Here is a 21,781-nt window from a genome sequence, read left to right on the forward strand (position 1 = left end):
TTCTTAACACTTCCGCTAGGCTCATAAGGTAATGTTATTGTTACATTAAATAATGGTTATTTCAAATATTTTGTACCAATGTATCAGCTCAATGAAAAAAGTAAAAGTTCAAACATCTGTTTATGGGTAGAAATAAATATTATGTACCATAGTATAATTGCTATGTCACGATCCTATATAATTAAATAATATTAGGATGATTTTCCAGGTCATTGTAGATTTCACATAATTTGAGAAGAAACAATTTAAAAATTCAAATTAAAAAGCTAGGGATACACTACACGCTAAATTTGTCGCCACATGTCGCCAGCTACCAGCGATGTCGAGTGAAGTGGCGCGACGTTGTCAAATTTCACTCGACATGTTTGGCAACATCGCGCGACATGTGTGTTATAAGAAGTCCGATGTCGCCAGATATATCAGGCGAAGTTTCGCGAACTTATACGACTTCGCCTGACGTGTCGCCGACACCTGTCAAGGGTCATTTGTCCCTTAGTGTATCCCTGGCTTAAAAACTAAGTGGCTTTACATTTTTTTACCACTTAAACATATTTCATAATTTGTTTGTTTTCAAATTATGTGATTACTGCAATTCTTTTGAATGTCCATTTTGACATCCAGTCGTAGAATGCGATTGGAGCGTTGAAATTGTCGTTTGTCTCGCTCGCACGCAAGCAACGCTTATGGGTATGAGCGTGTTGGCAAGATGCAATATACTGTGTCGCTATCAATTTTAAAGATGTCGCTACTGAGAAATTGTATACGTTTTTAAACATAGTATTTAAACACGAATCAAAAGACAATATTTTATAATTATCGATTTAACTTTTCATGTGTGGTGGAGAAAAATCGTGGGTTCAAACCTCGGGTGTGCTGTATACCATCGCCCACACTGTTAACTGTACATTGGTGGACCTTATGCCTTTGGTAATAAGGTCCACCGATGTACAGTTAGGAGTGTCTATATTTGTACCTAGAGCAGGATAAATCGTTCTCAAAAAGTTGACTAATCATTTGATTAGGTTCTTATTATATACCGACGCGACGAGAGGTTAAACACAAATCAAAAGACGAAATAATACTCATTTTCGATATCTTCACTAGGTACAATAGTTGTAACATGTCCACTGAGTTACGTTACATGAGTCACTTAATTTCAAACTCTGGTAAATCCAGATGGATTGACAGATGTCAGATTGTGCGAGTTTGGTATTTATAATGATGATGGTCGATATTTGCTGAGAGGGTCGAATGGATTTACCCAAGTTTGGAGTGAAACGACTCATAATATTCGTTATTTCACTAGCGACATCTATATTTTTGAGCAGGTACTGTAATATGCCATGGGTGCAAACGCGGCATCTCACTTGTCACTTGTATATGCCTGGGCACAAAATGTTAACTTATCGACAGATCGCAAAATGTCACTATAAAAAAATTGTTTTAAGCGAAATAGTTAGCGCGTTACATAATGTATTTACTGGACATAATTTATATAATAAATACGGTAAATACCTCGGTAATGTAGTTGGCAACTGTCAAAGGTTTACATAGATGGCGCCATCATAGCTTGCCCCTTTTTCTATGAGATTTAGCTTAAAGAGCTAGCATCCAGGGCATAAAATTCCATTAAAAAAACTAAAAAAGACACAATTCTATGGATTGACAGAGCAAGCTATCCTAGCGCCATCTGCTAAATACTTTGACCGGCCAACCCCATTTAAATAGTTAATTTTACGCCACCCACCTACCGGGTGATAGTGAAACTAGCTTGGTCAGTAAGTAATAGTTTGAGAGGTAAACGAGTAAAGTATGAAAAATTGTGTATGACATGGTTATGTAGAATATAATGATTAATATTAGCATATAATTTCACGTAAGTTCAGCAAGTAACTAATGATTAATATATGCATTAGACTTATAACTGATGTAATATTATGATATTTATTTTGTCATTGCAGATTTTACATAACACTTATTTTTTGTGATGAAAAGGTAATATCTTAATTAATATCAACGTACATTATATGCTAATATTACACAATATAAATATTATTATTTGAGCGTTGCCAACGGATGTTTGTCTATGAAATGATTTCAAATGTAATGTTGTAACAATTATCAGACAGTTCTTTTTGTTAATTGGAATTAGAGAAAGACATTATTTTTGTCTCGTAAACTTCATAAATATATACGCAGTACCCGGTCCATCAATTGACAAAAAACGAAATCCATAGCCTTAAGCCCGGGATACACTAGGCGATTAATGTCCCAATACACCGTGTCTTGGACGTCGGGCGAAGTGGCGCGACGTTGCCGGGCTTCGCTCGACGTGTCCAGCAACGTTGCGCCACTTCGCCCTATGTCGCTAGCGACACGTGTCTAGGGACATTTGTTCTCTAGTGTATCCCTCGCTTTTTTATACTTTATGTCTTCCTCTCGCGGAAAAAGACAAAAAAAAGGTTTGATTTTTCTGGTCTACCTGGTCTAGTTTTAATCCATTATATTGAAGACATAAAAATAAATAATACAAGTTCGTATTAAAATAATATATTCAGACATTGCTAGGATATAACTAGGTAAAAAATGTTAATTATTATTTCTAAAGCGATGCGCTGTCTACCTTTTTCTTTAATATCCAAAATGTACTAGTCAAAGGACGTTGAAAATAAAAATATAAAATTAATTAATGAAATTTAAAATGATAATTGATAACATATGTGTTAAAAACCGCATACTTTGTTTTAAATGGATGAAACTCTGATTTTTTAACGTTACCTAAATATAAATTAATAACATTAGCGTAGATATGTCAGACAACAAACCTAAACCAAAATAATAACAAAATTTAAGTAATTTAACAAATATTTAGGTGCAGATGTAGTGCATAATTGTTTTCCATCGTATTTTCTCGGAAACGTTCGTATTTGTCATACTGCTTCAGTCAACTTCAGTACTTTCGTACCGGGACTGACTTAAATAGCTTGTACTTTTCCGTGAAAATACGATGGAAAATAATTATGTACTACATCTGTATTCGTAAAGGCATAAAATTTGTAAAAACAACGTGTACAATTTAATTCTGTTCAATTTTGATAAATTTCATCCATTCTATCATTTTATTCATCCAAACGTCAAAGCTAAATTACAAAACAATGCTTGATTTTGTTCTGCTTATATAATCTCGCTAATGTTATTTATTATTAAAATAAATAATAGGTCTGTTTAAACCTCATTTACGATGTTTTATATCGTAAATTAAAAAAAAATCCTAATGTCCGCTTCCCAAACGTCCCGCGAGGCCTACTACCTCTAGGTTTAGGTTATCTATACTTCCTACAAAGTTGACAGATAGATAGAGTGGTCGCTAACACAAATATGTGACTTTATGGCAAACTGATTTTGCACGCACACATACCCACTTATCGCGAGTTCACTACAGATGTAGTGCATAATTATTTTCCATCGTATTTTCTCGGAAAAGTTCGTATTTGTCATGCTACTTCAGTCAACCTCAGTACTTTTTATACCGAGACTGACTGAAATAGCAACATTTATGTTCGTACGTTTCCGTGAAAAAAGCCCTTCCCTGAGCCTAACCCATGAATTTTACATTACGACAATGATTTAATAATATTTGTAAAAAATTGCGAGTTTCTCAAAATTACTCATGTTTCTCAAAAGACTTGTGTCTCCAAGAAGTAAAAAATAATTGAGTTTCGATTTAATTTTGAGAGTTTGAAAAACCGAGTCGAGTCTTAAACCGAGGGCTCAAAAGATTCGGGTCTTAAATAACATGAGGTTATTGTCTTAACGATCCTACGTACTCCTATCTGTCAACTTTGTGTGTACTCCCTTGCGTTTCGCTATTGATTTAGGCGGAAATACTATTATAATTAATCTATACAGTATGTGTCTGACCATGGGGCTTCAATTCCGGGTCTTGATTTTACTCGCTAAACTGAGTTACTTTTAGTATGGGACCAACCCTAAAATCGTGGAAATTTTTTTTAGCTTTTCCATAGAAAACGTCGACATCTGATCAGCCAAAATGTATGAAAAAGTAAAAATTATTTCGGGATTTCGGGGTTGGTGCCATAATAAAAGTAGCTCAGTTTAGCGAGTAGAATCGAGCCCTGAATTTAAAGGTCTCGAAAACCTTATTTAAAACTTTTATCTTTACTATAGTCTCGTTTTAAGTTACATAAAAGTGTGTTCAAAAGACACGCACACACACACACCGTGAGAATGATTGTGGTCTTGCAAATCAAAGCCTAATGAGTCTTCAAGATAATGCCTAAAGTTTATCAAAACTACGAGAACCTGTAAAAAAAAAAAGTACACATGTAGTGCATAATTATTTTCCATCGTATTTTTTCGGAAACGTTCGTATTTGTCATGCTACTTCAGTCAACTTCAGTACTTTTGTACCGAGACTGACTGAAATAGCAAGACACCGTGAAAATACGATGGAAAATAATTATGCACTACATCTGTATGTTTATTGAAAGAAAAAGGTTCAAATGACTGCTAGTTGAGAGAAATGTTAGTCAATAATGAAAACAAATATATTTTTCCATGGCAAAAACGACGGACTTATATTGAAATAAAAACGTGATTACAGATGTATTGCATAATATTATTTTCCGCGGAAACGTATGAACGTGTCTTGCTATTTCAGTCAGTTTCGGTACAAAAAGTACTGAAGTTGACTGAAGTAGCATGACAAATACGAACGTTTCCGAGAAAATACGATGGAAAACAATTATGCACTACATCTGTGCCTACTCGTTTTCGTCACGTGAGAATTATTTTTGTGTTATCTTAAAGGTTTAGTAATTTTGATACCTTTAAAGGCATGTCCTATTGTATGTTTTAGTTTTTAAGCTATTCCATAGCAGCTACCCGTATAGATTTCGACTATTTACTAGTTTTCCAACAGCCTATGCTAGTATATTCATCTATTAATGACCGCAATAGGCAGACTTAAACAGGCCACTGACGAGCCTTCCAAATGGATGCCGTTACAATGGATTCATCCAAATGGACGGCATCCTAATATTAAACATTGTACGTTTTTGACATTCACGGACCGATGTTGGATTGCGGCCACGCTATTTGGACTGTTGGAAGGCACGTCAGTGGCCATCTTTACAGATGTAGTGCATAATTGTTTTCGATTGTATTTTCACGGAAACGTACGAACGTGTCTTGCTATTTCAGTCAGTCTCTACAAAGTACTGAGGTTGACTGAAGTAGCATGACAAATACGAACGTTTCCGAGAAAATACGATGGAAAACAATAATGTACTACAATGGTATTTTGCACACATCGATTTCACACGTATATTATGTTTTTGTATGATATATACGTAATAGGACGCGAAAGAGCTGAAAAATTACCTGATGGTAAAAAAATACCGTTGCCCATCGACACCTGCAATACTAGAAAGGTTGCAAGTACGTTGCCGGCGTTAAAGATGAGAGTTCGCTCTTTTCTTGTATGTTTGAAGTCGTATTGAGCTCTGCCTATGTCTTAGGTCTGTGTATCATCAATTTCATTCGCGTAACATTACAAAAATGTGATCTTGAACTGCGTGACGATGAAAATCTTTCAAATTCTATTGAAGAAGGTCAAATGTCAGCAATCTGCAAAATTGCATGGTCACATTATGAATGAAATCCATTCACATAGCGCCATGCACTTTTGCCAGACTAGTTGCCAGAAATTGAAGTTGTTAATGGCAAATTGTGCTCTCTTTTAGTACCAATTGAACGATAAAAGTTTTTTTTAATAATTTTTTGTGTGGTGGCTATGACAGACTAAGGCAATGACGAACGATTGTTTAAGACTTTTGCAAATCGTGTAACTACTGATTTGTCACTTTATTCCAATTTAGGGTCATTCTCTGAGAATATGTCTGCGTTTGCGTCTAACTACCACGACTCTTTTCATACATTTTGTAAAGGTCGCGGATACTGGACCGCAGTCATATTTTTTTAGAATGACCGTTTAGGCATTGATATAAATCCTTGCTTATCTATAGGCTACTAAAATTACTCTTTCTTATGTCATGACGCTTCCTTAAAATTATGTAAGGTGTTTTTATATTTTAGTGTTGAAATTTCAAATTGTAATAATTTCGTCCTTTAGTGATTTAGATGTTTCTGATGTAATCGGGTGGATCAACTTTTTTGTTGTTATTCTGTCCTGGAGAAAATAGTAGCATAGTTTGTTAGAAGAAATGTTATACAGTTGTAGTGCAAAATTATTTTCCATCGTATTTCCACGTAAACGTACGAACGTGTCTTGCTATTTCTCGATACAAAAAGGACTGAAGTAGCATGACATTACGAACGTTTCCGAGAAAGTACGATGGAAAACAATTATGCACTACGAGTACATCTGTACTACTAATAGGTATGCAAAGTGGATGACCCATTATGGAAGAGGCTAGTAGCAGCTATGAAAATGTAGGTAAGTATGTTTATTTCCAATGCTATAAACCAGGGTTTTAATAGTGACCCAGGCGACCGTAACCATGGCAACGGGTGACGAGAAAAAGTTGATTGACCCAATGAAATTTTTCCTAAAGCTCCGCTAGGTATATTCCGCCGCTTATTCTTCTCCAATCATGTCATGTTTGGATGTAAGTTGTACTTGTAAAGTAATCGCCTAAGTTTATACGAAATGTTATTTAAGTGATAGCATTTTTCTTAATATTTAAGTCAAATCATAATGCTTTCGCCAATATATTTGACCACTTAAAGTATGGATACAGGTTGGATGCTTGTTCTAAAGCCGGGGATAGGTACAATAGGCGAGAAATGTTGCGTGATACGTCGGGTGAAGTGGCGCGACGTTGCGAGACTACCCTCGACATGTCTGGCAACAGCGCGCGACACATTTCGCCAGTGTGTGTCATAAGTCGCCAGTATGTCAACCAAATTTCGCGTAACTTCGCCTGAGCTCGGTAACGACGTCAGGCGAAGTCGTACGAGTCGCGCGTTGTCGCCGAACATTTGTCCCCTAGTTTTCCCCTGTAAGTCCCCTGAGTTACATTATGCTATAATTATGCGAGTGTAAATTATGTGAAATTCCGAAACGAGTATCCGTCTGGGGCTTTCATAACTCTTCCAGTGTTAAATATTTTTTAAGTTCCCTTAGTGTAAAATGACTTTAAATATTCCTGATATGGTTTATGGATTTGTGAATTATGAATAGTGATTTGTTTTTTTGCTTGTAAGTAATATTTATATGTACATTTTGAACATTCGCCCTTTCAATAATATTTATTGTTTTAGTTTGTAAAATAAAATTGGTTAGTAAAATGCTTTTATAATTAAGGTATTGTTTGGAAAACAACGGAAAAATGTTTGTGCGGTATATTATTATTGTGTATATAGAATTTAGTTATCCAAAGTTAAATCCAAATACATTAATGCGAAAGTATGTTTTTATTTATTTTTTCGCTGTATGTATGTAGACTTTTGGAGTGTAATAGTCGGTTTTCGAACGGAATAAACAGATACTTACATTTCTAGTAATTACAAATGTTTTAGATTTGAACGTAATCCGTTCTAGCTCAGTCAAGCAATCGATCTTATGTAGTTTGACTTTTAAGCCAGGGATACAATAGGCGACAAAAAGGCGACACATGTCGCCAGCGACGTCGGGTATATTGACGCGACGTTGCCGGACTTCACTCGTTACTGGCAAATCGCGCGTACCGTCAGTGAGTGTCATAAGTCGTTCGATGTTTCGCGACATCGTACTATAGCCCACACTATCAGTTCGTAAACCTTATTACAAAAGGCATAAGGTCCACCGATGGACAGTTACTGTTGCTGTGTGCTTGACATGTCACTGACACTTGTCGCGGATTGTCCCCTAGTGTATCCCTGGCTTAAATAATATTTTTTCGCCAGTTTCAATGTGACCGCCATCGTTCGAAAATCGAAAGACGTGCTTTAAAAATTGTGTTGCATAGGCCAACAATATTGGCTGCGATATAGAAAAAGGTGGATTCCTGGAGTGTTAAAAATATAGTTGGTTCAATAAATGCTCAAAGAATGATAGTCAAAAGGGAAAATTCCACCATCACTTATGAGAGAAAAGATAGTTAAATTAGTCGGAAATTTCTTCACATTAAAGTTTTTTTTAAACAATCCCTAGTTTTTATTGGTTAATATTTTCCGCTACATGGAATTCCTGTAAAACCTTTATTTCCCATTATTTCTAGCTTTTCACTATCCTTCTTTTAAAACTATGTTTAAAACTTCACCCCCATTTAACTATTACTAATACCAAAGATATATATAACTTCGTATAAGATAAATAAAGTCTAAGAAAAAAACGTGCCTCGGAAAGTCATTCTCGCATAGATGGCGCCATTATAATTTATACCTTTGGCCTATTCTCGGCTAGATGGCGTTGACGAGACCGTTTGATATTTAACAATTTTAACACATATCGGTGAACGAACATGGGTCAGTAAGGAACAATAAAAATTAAAAATCATTTATCCGTAAACATATTTTGATTAATTTATACATTTTCAATTTTATTTTAAGTTTTAATCGTGTGTCGATAGATGGCAGTAAATTTACCGTGACTACAAAATTGACAATGACAGGACCCCTCTATACTATCTATTCTTTTTGCTAATACTAACGCAAAGCAAAGAGAATAAAGTGTATAGAGACGGATTGTCAAAGTAAATCATGTAGCCACTGTAAATTTACTGCCATCTTTCGATAGAACATAAAACTGTTAGAACGCCATTTACTTTGATCATTATTCTTTCACTAATATGTTTTAACTTATTAAATATTAACATTAACGCCATCTACTCGACTATATGCCAAAGGTATGGTGCAATCTTTTCGAGCGATGGCGCCATAACCTTCAGTCTATTCTTGAGTAGATGGCGTTAATATTATTCCTTTGGTCCGTTTTCATAACTATGGTTTTCGTAACTGGCTGCCAAAGAAGATTATTTTTTCCTATTTCATAATTAATTATCAAACAAGAATTTACTTTCTGGTTTCGTAATCGAGTTTCGTAACTGGTTATGAAATAAGATTTTATTTTTTCTGTTTTCGCCTGGATTGGCTACGAAATATGAATTATTTTTCGCTGCTTCGTAATTAGTTATCAAACAAGAATTTATTACTCTTTTAGTAATCGAGTTTCGTTATTAACTTCGATATATTTTTTGTGGAAGTTAAGTTCCCCTTTTGTTGCCAATTTACCCTGTGAGTGACTGACTGGGTAAATTGACTGCAAAAGAGAAGAGAGCAACATCCAGGCTCTTTCTGTACCAATTTCGATTAAAAAAAAACTTAGATACAATAAAAGTACCTACATAGATATCCCTACAGTAACAAGCAAAAAAGGGATGAAAGTTCGTCTTGGGGTGCAAATTTTATTTTAAGCTAGGAACTTGAAACTTTGCAAAAAGGTATTAAATTAAAGTACAAGAAAACTAATTTCAGCGTTTTTGAAAATTCATCCCCTAAGGTGGTGAAAGAGGAGTTGAAAGCTTTGAAGTAACTAGTTAACAAAGGAGATCGATTAGTGCAATAAATGCTTTTTTCATCACACTCGCTCAGTAAATGTGGAATTGCACGCATGCTTAGCGGGAACTATAGAAAAAGCATTTTCCGTAGGGAGTTATGAAGTTTCTAGTATTATAATTAACAGTTTTTTGTCTTTATACTTCATTTTTGTATCGCAAGTGTGATGAAAAACATTGTGTGTAACTCGGGGCGTAATAAATTAATAATTAGTTAACATATGCCCCATGTTGCACAATGTACTATTTTCCAATTTGATGATTTTCCTACTTAGGATCACGCTCTTTCTTTTCTATCCTACTAGGAGAAAGAAAGCGTCCTAAGTTTTATTTTTAGGTTCGTACGCGTTGCACGGCGGTTACGGAATGGACTATGGAAAACAAAGTGAAATGTATGAACATTTTCGTAGAAGGATGGAATCAGCTCATGATTCTGAGTATATAAATAACATTAAATTTGTCTTTCTTAAAAAAAGGTGTGTATCGTTTTACACGAGAAAGGTACTAGTGTATCACACGAAAATGTCCAATTATGAAAAAAGAAAAAGTAATAAGTTTTGATAATTAATTACGAACGAAGAAAAAATACTCGATTACGAAACCAGAAAGTGAATTCTTGTTTGATAATTAATTATGAAACAGGAAAAATAAATCTTCTTTGGTAGCCAGTTACGAAAACCATAGTTATGAAAACGGACCAAAGGTAATATTTAACAAGTTAACTCATATACATATATCAGTGAAAGAATTATGATCAAAGTCAAATGGCTTTCTAACAGTTAGCTACATAATTTACCATGACAGTAACTCTCTATTTCAAATTATCTGTGCTATTACTAACGTATAGGTAGAACCGGCACAAACATAGATTAGAAATCCTCTAGACCGAGTTTAGAGCAATTATTTCATGCAACCGATGATGCCAAAAATGCGGGGGTGCGCGGGACGAGGTGAGAAGTCCCGTGCCGTGATTGGTCCGTTCAAAGACACGGACGTCACACAAAGACACTTTCGACTCGAACATGGATTAAAATTACCGTATGCGTAGCAGAGGGGGTAGCGCGACTATGCTCAGTCTGGAGGATGTTTTATCTGTGGGCACAAAGAACCAGTAGTTTGCGCCAAGAGTTGTTTTGACAACAAACCATAGAAGCGGAGCGTGAATCTCGCGACCTAAACGGGTAAGCGCCATGAACATTACGGCGCTTACATTTTGGTCTCCTGGTACCTACAGGTCGCAATTACGACAATTTCATTATGTATGGCTTCTCTATAGTGGTACGTATCGTCTTGGGTCGTCCCATTAGTTTTTCGTCAAGTTCTTAAATTAGTCCTATTCTGCTTTCGTCACTCATTCTACATTGAAAGCCACCGACGATTGTGACGAATGTAGAATGGGTGACGAAAGCAGAATAGGACTAATTTAAGAACTTTACGAAAAACTAATGGGACGATCCAAGACGATACCTCTACATTATAGTAATGATAAAACTCAATGCTTTTTAGGGTTCCGTACCCAAAAGGTAAAACGGGACCCTATTACTAAGACTTCGCTGTCCGTCCGTCCGTCCGTCCGTCCGTCTGTCACCAAGGCTGTATCTCACGAACCGTGATAGCTAGACAGTTGAAATTTTCACAGATGATGTATTTAAATTCTGTTGCCGCTATAACAACAAATACTAAAAACAGAATAAAATAAAGATTTAAATGGAGCTCCCATACAACAAACGTGATTTTTGACCAAAGTTAAGCAACGTAGGGAATGGTCAGTACTTGGATGGGTGACCGTTTTCTTTTTTCATTTTTTCCGTTTTTTTTTGCTTTATGGTACGGAACCCTTCGTGCGCGAGTCCGACTCGCACTTGCCCGGTTTTTTCTGATAGAACTGCCTTTGGTCTGAATACATTTACCTGGACGAAAATAATGAGAAACCAAGATGATGATTATTTCTTGTACAGCCAGTACAGTCAGCAGCAGAAGTTGCTAAGCGGGCGAGGTGTTTAAAATTACCTGGACACGCTAATATTCTCTTAACAATAAAATTGCGTCAAGATTATTTTGAACACCTCGCCCGCTTAGCAGTTATGGCTACTGACTGTTCACTAGTAGACCAGCGGTGGAACAAAAATGGGTTTTGATAACATTAAAGTTTTTTCTTTTTTGATATGTTATTGTAAGCATGTTAAATAACGTTCATGTAAAAAGTTAGAAAATTTTAGGTGGAGCGTTCGGCCATATTTAAATATTTCAATTTTTGCTAAATATCTATGTAAATATAAAATTAAAGTTACAAAAAACTTTAACATATTCAATAACACTTTAATTTATTCACAATATTCGGTTTTTAGAAATCTGGAACAGCTGCTTTCTGGTGAACGTAAAAACACGAATTATTATGTAAATACAGAATTAGAGTAGCTGATATTGCAAAATTACGATATTACCTATCAACTTAGTATACATGTAAAAAGTTAGAAATGTAGACAATGTGCTTGTCTAGATATTGATTTCTGGTTAAGCAGTATAGCCAATATTGAATTAAAGTCTGTAGAGTTAATATTACACGGTCATAATAAAGATCTTACTTCTCACACAAAAGATTAGAAATATAAAATCACGGCGACACTAAATACTGATACGTAAGTATGCATTCCGAGCTTATATTTCAAACGCGCGGCGTTTTCGCGCGCCGCGCTGTGCGCCGGGGCAGGAGGCAGCGATCGACGGTCGCGGGCTAGCGGTTAGCGCGGTGACCTTAAAATACGCAAAGCGTTTATAAAATTATTATCAATGGTAAATAGTTATTTTACACAGTACACTAATGGAAACTTACCTTTCCTTATTTATTTCTATATGTACTAGGGATTGCCCGCGGTTTCGTTTACGTAGAATTCGTTATCGTGTTAAGTATAGAAATAATAGATACATTTGAAAATTATTTTAGGTGCATTGTCATACAGATAACTACCCTTGTTAAAGTATTCTTCAAATTCAATACACAGGTGTCATTTCAATATAATTTTGCGTAATTTGGCGCTTTTAGGTTATAAATGACTAGCGACATATATTTTTTAAGAGCGATCATCTCCGATAATATTTACTTTATCATAAAATCAATTTCAAACTAACGTTATTCAATATTTATCATTTTAAAGTCAATATTACCAACCAACTGATCCAATTTACCTACGGAAACAACTCAAAATTTGCATCAAATTAAATGCCACTTTTCTTATCCGTTTCGAACAATCAAGAGGGCCTTTACGAGCTGATGTGATGAAAATTTTATTTAACCTTCGTCACTCGAAACCTTCACTACGCTCAAGGTTCAATTTTACGAACCACTCGCTACGCTCGTGCTTCAATTTTAGAATGTTTGAATTTGTGAATGTACTTCCTGCCTCGCACAGCCAAACTGTGGAATGAACTGTCCGATACGACCTTCAAACCTTAAAAGACCCCCATCTTAAAGGTCGGCAACGCGCTTGCAACCCTTCTGGTGTTGCGGGTGTCCATGGGCGGCGGTAATTGCTAACCACCAGGTGATCCGTCTGCTCGTTTGCCTCCTATTTAATAAAAAAAAATGTTTCGCTTGTTTGGGTATCAATATTAGCACGAGCGGTTAATCAACAACTTTTCCCCTTGTAAAACAAATAAGGTAGGTGAAGTGCAGGCATATCAGGCCCGGCGGGTAACAAGGCCCAGCATTCAAAAATAACAGTTGCTCCCTATTATTCCCAATTATTCTGAATTTGTACTTGTTGCTAAGAAGGCCCACTGTCAGTGCAGGTAAAAAGGTCCAGTCCCGGGCCTTATTGAACATATGAGATGAAATATTAGATTAAAATATTTTAAGATAATTTTGAATATTTTTAATCTCTTATTAATAAGGTCGATTTGAAGAAACTTCTATAAAATTATGACTTATAAATAACACTTGCACTGCGTGGGCTGTCAAAATTGCTGCAGACTTTTCTTGGTCTAACTCTAATAATTTATCACTTGCTTTATTGACCTAAAGAAGTTTATAGAATCAAAAAGTCTAATAACATTGCGGCACTTATACTTTTTAAAGGCAGTAACTATTTACAAGTGACTTTTTTTTGTTAATACATAGGTAGGTATTTACGACAGAAGTGCGAAAAATAGATATTTTGCAACGAGTGACAAATTTTAACACACGGCCAAAGGGAGTGTTTTAATGTGCTTATTATAGCACCGGTGTCGTAATGTAGCACCAGATGTACTGTCAAAATTATGTTAATAGTACATTACTACAGAGGCCGGGACCAAAAGGGGTTGCCGGCCGAAGACATATAGACGGCCGAGCGAAGCGAGGCCGGATAGGTCTGAGCGCGGGCAACCCCATTTCCCGCCGAGGTATGTATAGTGCTTTTCTCAAACATGCAATGAAATAAATAAAATAAAAAATCCACGAAACCCAAGTTTTATTTATAGAAAAAACTAAAAGTAAACTACACCCAAAATATAACCAACACGTACCTATATCATTATCACGCGTATGTTTTACACGAGTCGTGTATTTTTACTACCCGTATACATGTATTTTCATGTATCTTTGATTTTTTCGCCTTATATCCGTCTGACTGTCGTTTTCGTCACATAAGTTTACATAGTCTTTCATGTTGATATCATGTTTCACATACATCGTTGCTTTATGCATGGAGTAAATAAGTATAATTTCCACTTTGTTGACGAATTTGCAGTTACATTCATTTAAAATATGCCACAAAACTGTTTCTAATAAACTGTAAACCATTTTTCTTAGTTTCTCAAATAATAAAATTGCCATAAGCAACCATATACATACTTCATCTTTGACTTAGCGGCAGAGGCAGCAAGTTATTTAGAATCAATTCTGCTTACGCTGCCAATTAGGATTGTTCATTTTTTTTAGACCCCCATTTTTATTTTATTTTCTGAAAATATAGGTTAATTTAAGATACCAATTTGAATGATTTAGTAATTCGTGGCTCGGTTGAATATTTATAATTTATTGAAAATATGAGATACGACTTCTCGTAAATTACATGTCGTCGGCTGATTAGGATAATGCACAAGCAACAACAAGCATTAAAAAAATAGTTGTCATTGACAATTGATTGTAATGTCACCTGTCGACAATGTCAGTGTCACGAGTTTCTATAAATAACAATCGTCTGGAATGGAAAACTCGTTTATTTTGAATCATTAATTTCAAAATACCTACGCTATAAATTTGAGAAAGCTGATTCCAGAAATCTGCCTAAGTTATATAATATAACTTTTATTGGAGTATGTATCCATATAGCATCCAACTCCAACCATAACTTGGCTGAAATCAAGGGAGCAAAAATACAAATGTAAGTTACCTACATCATATATATTTTAACTGATTCGATTTGTAAGAAGATTGGATTCATAAAATCGTTACAAGCGTCCATTGCTAAAGGTAGCTTAGCACCCAGTGGGTGCTTTCTGCCGGCTTGTCACCATTGTTTGGATATTGTACTACATACTTATACTACTATATTAGGAACATGCCAATTTTGCTAATTATATCCTATTATTTCAGGTCATCGTGATTCCTATTTAGATACAGCTGCATGTGAGATATGTAACTGCACTTGGGCCCAGAACAAAGTTGAGCATTTTGTATTGAAACGAACGTCATATTAATTATTAATCGTCGTAATACTTTACGACCGTAAATAATGCCTGGGAACAGAGTAAATAACAAACCATACACTTCTCTTCTGGATGGTCAACAAGAAGCCATCATTGTCAGATGCTCGTGCAGAACATGATAAACATACATTTAATGTAAAGTTACTATTTTTTTTGGAAACATATATAACATATTTCCCAAATTAATAAAAAAGTAGGTAAACAAAAACATGTTTTATTATTCACAACTCTTTATTAAGTCTTGTCCACCATGATATCAGCAGCTTGAACTGCAACATAATTATATCTTTTTAAAGCAGTTTCAGGCTGAATTTTGAGTATGGCTATGTATTCTTGTATATTCCTTCTTTCTAGTAGGCACCATCTCTGTTTAACGGTTTGCCTTTAGATACTCTGGCTACATTACCACAGAAAATAAATAGATACCACGACCCTACCAATAAAGTGAGCTTTTAAATACTTAATTGTAGTAAATTAATATTAATTTTATACTTACATCAACGTGATTCTCACAGCAATACTGTGTGTAACACGTGAAGTAGGTAGGTATTCCAAGTTTAATTCACGGCACCATCTTTCACGTCGTAGGTCTTCGTGGATTCGAACTATTATTTTTGTGAATCATTCCCACACATAGGAACAAGGTTTTTGATATATTATTAAGCAATGAAATCTACTGTTTAGGTATTAATTATAAATCAAATTGTAACAAACAAGCGCAGCGGTTTAACTGAAAAATTTTGTTATGACAATCGATGACAATGATAACTTTGACAATACGTGAGTGACGGATTAATTTACTATGGTTCGATAACTTTTATTATGCAATGACTTTACATTCAGCCCAGGAGAAGGTCAAACTAAGGTCATAAGGATATTTGTTGAAATATCTTCAATCCTCAATTATTATATCGCAGCAAATGTCGGAAACTGTTTAAAAACCTTATATCTCGAAATGGTTTTCGAAATAGAACATTTGAAAAAAAATGAACAATCCTAATTCCAACACCTACGATTACAATTAAATAATATTAATTTCATTATTTTGTCGGAACTCATATTAAAGTAAAAAAATCAACAACGCACCATAAATCCAATAAAACAGAATGAAAATTTTTCAACTTTACCTCCATAACAATTTAAAAAAAAATAACTACGCGTGTTTGAGTAGACCTTTTTACCGCTAACGTTTAGATGAAATATTTTAAATGTTTTTATTTGTGTAGTTAAATTTATAATTTAAAATTATAGAATTTGATTAATAATGTATTATTTATTAAGTTCATGTTGATTTTATACAAATAAAACTGCAAATTATAGCAAACATTGTTTTTTGTTTTTTTTTTATAGGCGTAGTGGCAGTGTCATTACGAACCATAAAGCAAATACAGCCTCTATTTTTTTTAATGGATGAATGCCACGATGCTGTGTCACAAATATCTGTGAAATGAAAATTAAAAAAGAGGACTTTGCCGGCCTAGGCCTGCAAGATTGGTATGAAATTCCATTAACGACCTTTTGTCCTAGCCGCACCTGAAACATCATACTTCGCAGCCTATTATAAGGAACATAACATCAATATTTCATTGCATGTTTGAGAAAAAGATAATACTTATTTGTTACGAATAAATATTTATACTGTAAAAAATTATCCCACCAAACACATTTTCATGTAAATTGTTGCTAAGACGAAACCATAAGACTCGCACTGTCAAAAAGTTGTCAGATCTCTTGTCGAGCCAAGCTTCAAACTCTACAAGCCCTAACTTCACTAACTCTACACCTTAGTCAAAATATGTGGCTTGGCTGTTTCGCTACCGCCACATGGGCATAAGGTGAAAAATTTATTAAATTCATTATTTTTAGGGTTCCGTACCTCAAAAGGAAAAATACTGAACCCTTATAGGATCACTCGTGTGTCTGGCTGTCTGTCTGTCACAGCCTATTTGCTCCGTAACTACTGCACCAATAAGTTGAAATTTGGTATACACATGTAAGTCTATAACCCAAGAACATACATGTAAAGTAAATAATAGAAATTCAAATGTGACGTTCCACGGGAAAAGGTACCTTATGAGGGTTTCTGGTTTCGGAGTTATGAAATGTTTTGTAAAGAGGTGAAAAAATGCTCAATTTTTTTTTATTGTGTGATCTCAAACCTTAATGCGTAACGTTTGTTTACCTGTTTTTATTTTTGTTATAAGTTAGTTATAAGCCTAGTAACGTCGTCTCAGAGTTTAGTAAAAAGGTACCTTATGGAAAAAAGGTTGAAAATTTCCAAAAAAACTAGTCAATACGGGAAAAGAAGTTTGGTAGAGAACTGTATTAGCATTCTGCAAAACTAATTTGATAATTTCAGTTCTGGTTGGGGCGCCTAGCAAATATTATAACCGTACATCGACCGACATTATAAATCCAAGTAGCCTGCTATTATACTAAAGTTACTCTCGTCAAGTCTTTCTTAACTAGAATAATCTTCATTTGGTTTGGTCGCATGCAATAAATCAGCCATTGGTTTGCTGAAAAATGCCAATACCCGACGCATTACCTTATGGAATATCTAAGGTCATTGAACCTCAATGCCGCTTGTCTTCAATGGCAACCAAAATATATTATTGATAAGAAATAGACGATTTATAACATCTTTACCCCAAAATATTATTAGTTTATCCTAACTGTTCCATCATCATCATGCCTCATCATGTAACTTAACCACAAGGTACCTTTTCATTACATACAAATTATTGGTCTTTTTTAAGATTATTATGACGAAGAACCAATTAAATTTGTGGCAGTTTAATGTAAATTAATATTTTCTATTCATAAAAGAATAAAGCTTCAATGTGATTGATATTTTGTAGTGATGTATTATTAGATTTATTTCCATAAGGTACCTTTTCGTAAATGTATGGAGCAAATACTGTTATTGTTATGTAAGTTTAAAGTGGCATAAGGGGTTAAATATAGTATTTAGTTGGGGTTTTAGGATTTATTTCATTTGAATGACAGAATTTCTTTCATATGTGCTCAGAAAAATTGATTGTGTGTTACATTAAAAGTAAAAATATTCAATTATCTGATTTTATATGAAAAAGTCAGAAAATACATTTTCACCTCTAAATCGGTATTGTTTTTTGCTTAAACTGTCTCTCAGTGTCGTTTTCTAATAGATAAAATTTAAATCTAGAGAGCTCATTGCAATCAATCGTGAAAATGAAATAAAACTTTATTTTCAAGAGACTGGTTAGTATACACATAAATCAGTCGATATCAAAGGTTTCTATTTGCATTACAGAACAAGTCGCAACATTTTTTAAATCTCAGATATATAAGGTATTATTATTTGTAGTCAACTATGTAACTTACTTCAGGAACATAGTTTTTTAGGCGGCTAAACTTAAAACTTCTGTATCGTAAAGTTGCTCATTTCACAACATTACTTTCAAAAAATCATATCTCTGTAACTACGCAACTTAGGAGGTTGATCTTTTGTGTTGTCGATAACTTATTTATTGTAGATTACTGGGGTATGCATAACTCCATACCCGCCATAAGGTACCTTTGACCGTGGGACGTCACAAATAAAGGGGTCACTTTTGAGATGAATGATAAATAGAAGAAAAAAACACTATATCTTGTTATATATCAAATTAAGGGGCTCATTGTGAGAACCTCAGATATATTTTTTCATAATTTTAAAATAAATAGTTTAGAAGTTATTTAAGAAAATACGCAAAAAATGACCATTCCCCCCCCCCCTTATCTCCGAAACTACTGGGTCTAAAATTATGAAAAAAATACACATATTAGCTCTTTTCCTATAGATGCCAGAAAAACCTATTAGAAATGTGCAGTCAAGAGTGAGTCGGACTTAAGTACCTAGTTTTCCGATCCCTACGGGTTTTTTAAAGACATTTTACTCACTTTTCTCTAAAAAAAATATATATTGTTAAAATTGTGTAATGTACGGAACCCTTGGAACGCGAGTCCGATTCGCATTTGGGCGGTATTTGTATTATACTTACAGTAGTTCTTGTAGAAATGAAACGGCCAAGCCACATACTTTTGGTGTAGGGCTAGTAAAGTTAGAGGGCTTGTAGAGTTAGAAGCTTGGCAAGAGATCTGATAACTTTTTGACAGTGCGAGCCTTATGGTTTCGTTTGGGCAACATTTTACATCAAAATGTTTTTGGTGGGATTTCACTTCTTTTTGTAAGTTGCTTATGACAATCTTCCATGCCCTAATTTAAAGGGTTGGGGGTGATTTACTATTAAAAATCCTGAAATAAGTATCTGGGGGCATCTGTTACACAATGTACTTCTTACTGATTCCCCATATAAACCCTTCACCCCGTAAGGGTAAACTTTGGAGTTAAAATCTGCCTTCACCCCGTAAGGGTAAACTTTGAGGTTGAAATCTATTCTATATCCTTCCCCATAACAATACCTATCTACATACCAAATTTCAACTAAATCGGTTCAGCGATTATTGATTCCCCATACAAAATTAAACCCCCTCTTCATCCCCTTAGGTATAAAAAATTTCAAGTTTTTGAATTTATTTGTTGTTTGTGTACTAAAACTATCTTACATACCAAATTTCAGCTTCTTAGAGGACTTCAGGAAGTACCCGGTATTGATGATCATCAAGTGAGTGAGTCAGTGACGAAATCGAAGTTTTTAGATATGAATAAAATCTAAAGCATAAGAGCTATGCAATTGATATGCTTAATAAGTCCGAGAACTTTGTTTATCTGGTATAATCCAACCCCAAGTTATGAGGGTTCCAAAAAACGACGAAGCGCTTCGAGAAAAGGTAGATAGTGCCCTTGCGCTTTGCTCGTCTTGGCAGGGGCACTGCCGTGCCCCCAGATGTTAAAAGATGATACTACTATAACTAATAAAGATTTATGTTTAGTTACCTACTATTTTCGCGTAAACTAGACAATTTTTATATCTTTAGTTATTAAGGCCCAAAATAATTATTTTCACTTATTATAAATAAATCCTCCTGTTATGAAGTATCAAATATTGTTATTTGTATATGTATAACTCTTAAGTTAAAAACAATAAAATCTGTTATTACCTACTGTCAAAATGATTATTTTTTGCGGGATTAAGTAATACACTGCTAGTGTTCAATAAGGCCCATAATAGGACTTTTAAGGTATATTTTCCAAGAGTATCGTAATATTTTTATAACTATTTTGGTATAATGAAGAAACTTAAATAAATGAGAAACCTATTTGAGTGAGTTTTTCATACTTCATATCCTGTTTATTAAAAAAAAAACCATTTTAATTTAAGGTGGGCTGTATATAGGCATATACGGCCCACACGGAATATACAATAAGGTAAGTGGCCTCACTTACCTTATTGTATATTCAGGATGTATACCGTGTAATATTGAGCAGTTGGTTTATAATATACATATTATGATATTGACCTTGAATAGGACAGGACATGACAATAGGAACCAGAAATAGGTATAGTTGGTCAAACCATTTGTCAGTAAATAAAAACTAAAAACTATATTCATCCTTTTCTAGTACTAGTGTAAGTCAAAGATAGTATGATGATTCTCTCTGTCTATGTTTGAAATGAGACGTTCTTTTTACAAACTATGTATAGTAAAAAATAGTTGTGAATATCTTGTACATTTTTATTACAATATTAGTCAAGATAATGAAATATAGCTGGTCAAGCAAATCTTGTCACTAAAAAAAGGCGCGAAACACAAATTTTCTATGGGACGATATCCCTTCGCGCCTACATTTTTCAAATTTGCCGCCTCTTTCTACTGCCAAGATCTGATTGACCAGCTGTAGGTATTTTTACGTAATAAGATATTTTAATTTCACGTAATGTCCGCATCTAATTTATACATGTGCACGGTAAACAAACAAATGAATGATAAGAAAAGACAGACAGTGTTACTGAGCGGGAGGTGGGGCGAGGGGCGAAGTATAGGTAGGCTATGATAGGCTCTCGAGCGCCGCGCCGGCGACTGACGGACCAGCGCGGCGTATGTATGAATATCGCGCCTTTTTAACTAGATTTTACTATTACAATGCAAGCTACACGCAGAAATTTCTTACTTTCCATAATATGGCTGCGTATATTATTTTATAGTAATAGTCTTATTTTTACAGACTCTAATTCAATATTAGATCTTATAGGACAAAAAACGCATATTAATTCTAGAGCATATATCTTATTCTTCTAGCTTTTTAGCTTGCCTATTAACTTAAAAAATGAGATATGTTGTTGTGGATTTATTAAACTTTAATTCAATATCGACAAAATAATAAGCTAATTGTAGTTTGACAAAGAAGCACGTTAAAAAAAATTCTAATAATTTTACATTATAAAGCGTCATACATATTATAAACAATGGAACTTAAACATTGCACTTTAATTCAATATTAAAAAATCATTACTAAAAATATATAAATACCTAATTTATATCTAACGCTAGTTCTAACTTTTCATCATATATTGCAAATATGCTTAAAA

Source organism: Cydia fagiglandana, chromosome 27 (assembly GCF_963556715.1).
Source record: "Cydia fagiglandana chromosome 27, ilCydFagi1.1, whole genome shotgun sequence".
In the NCBI taxonomy this organism is placed as follows: Eukaryota; Metazoa; Arthropoda; class Insecta; order Lepidoptera; family Tortricidae; genus Cydia; species Cydia fagiglandana.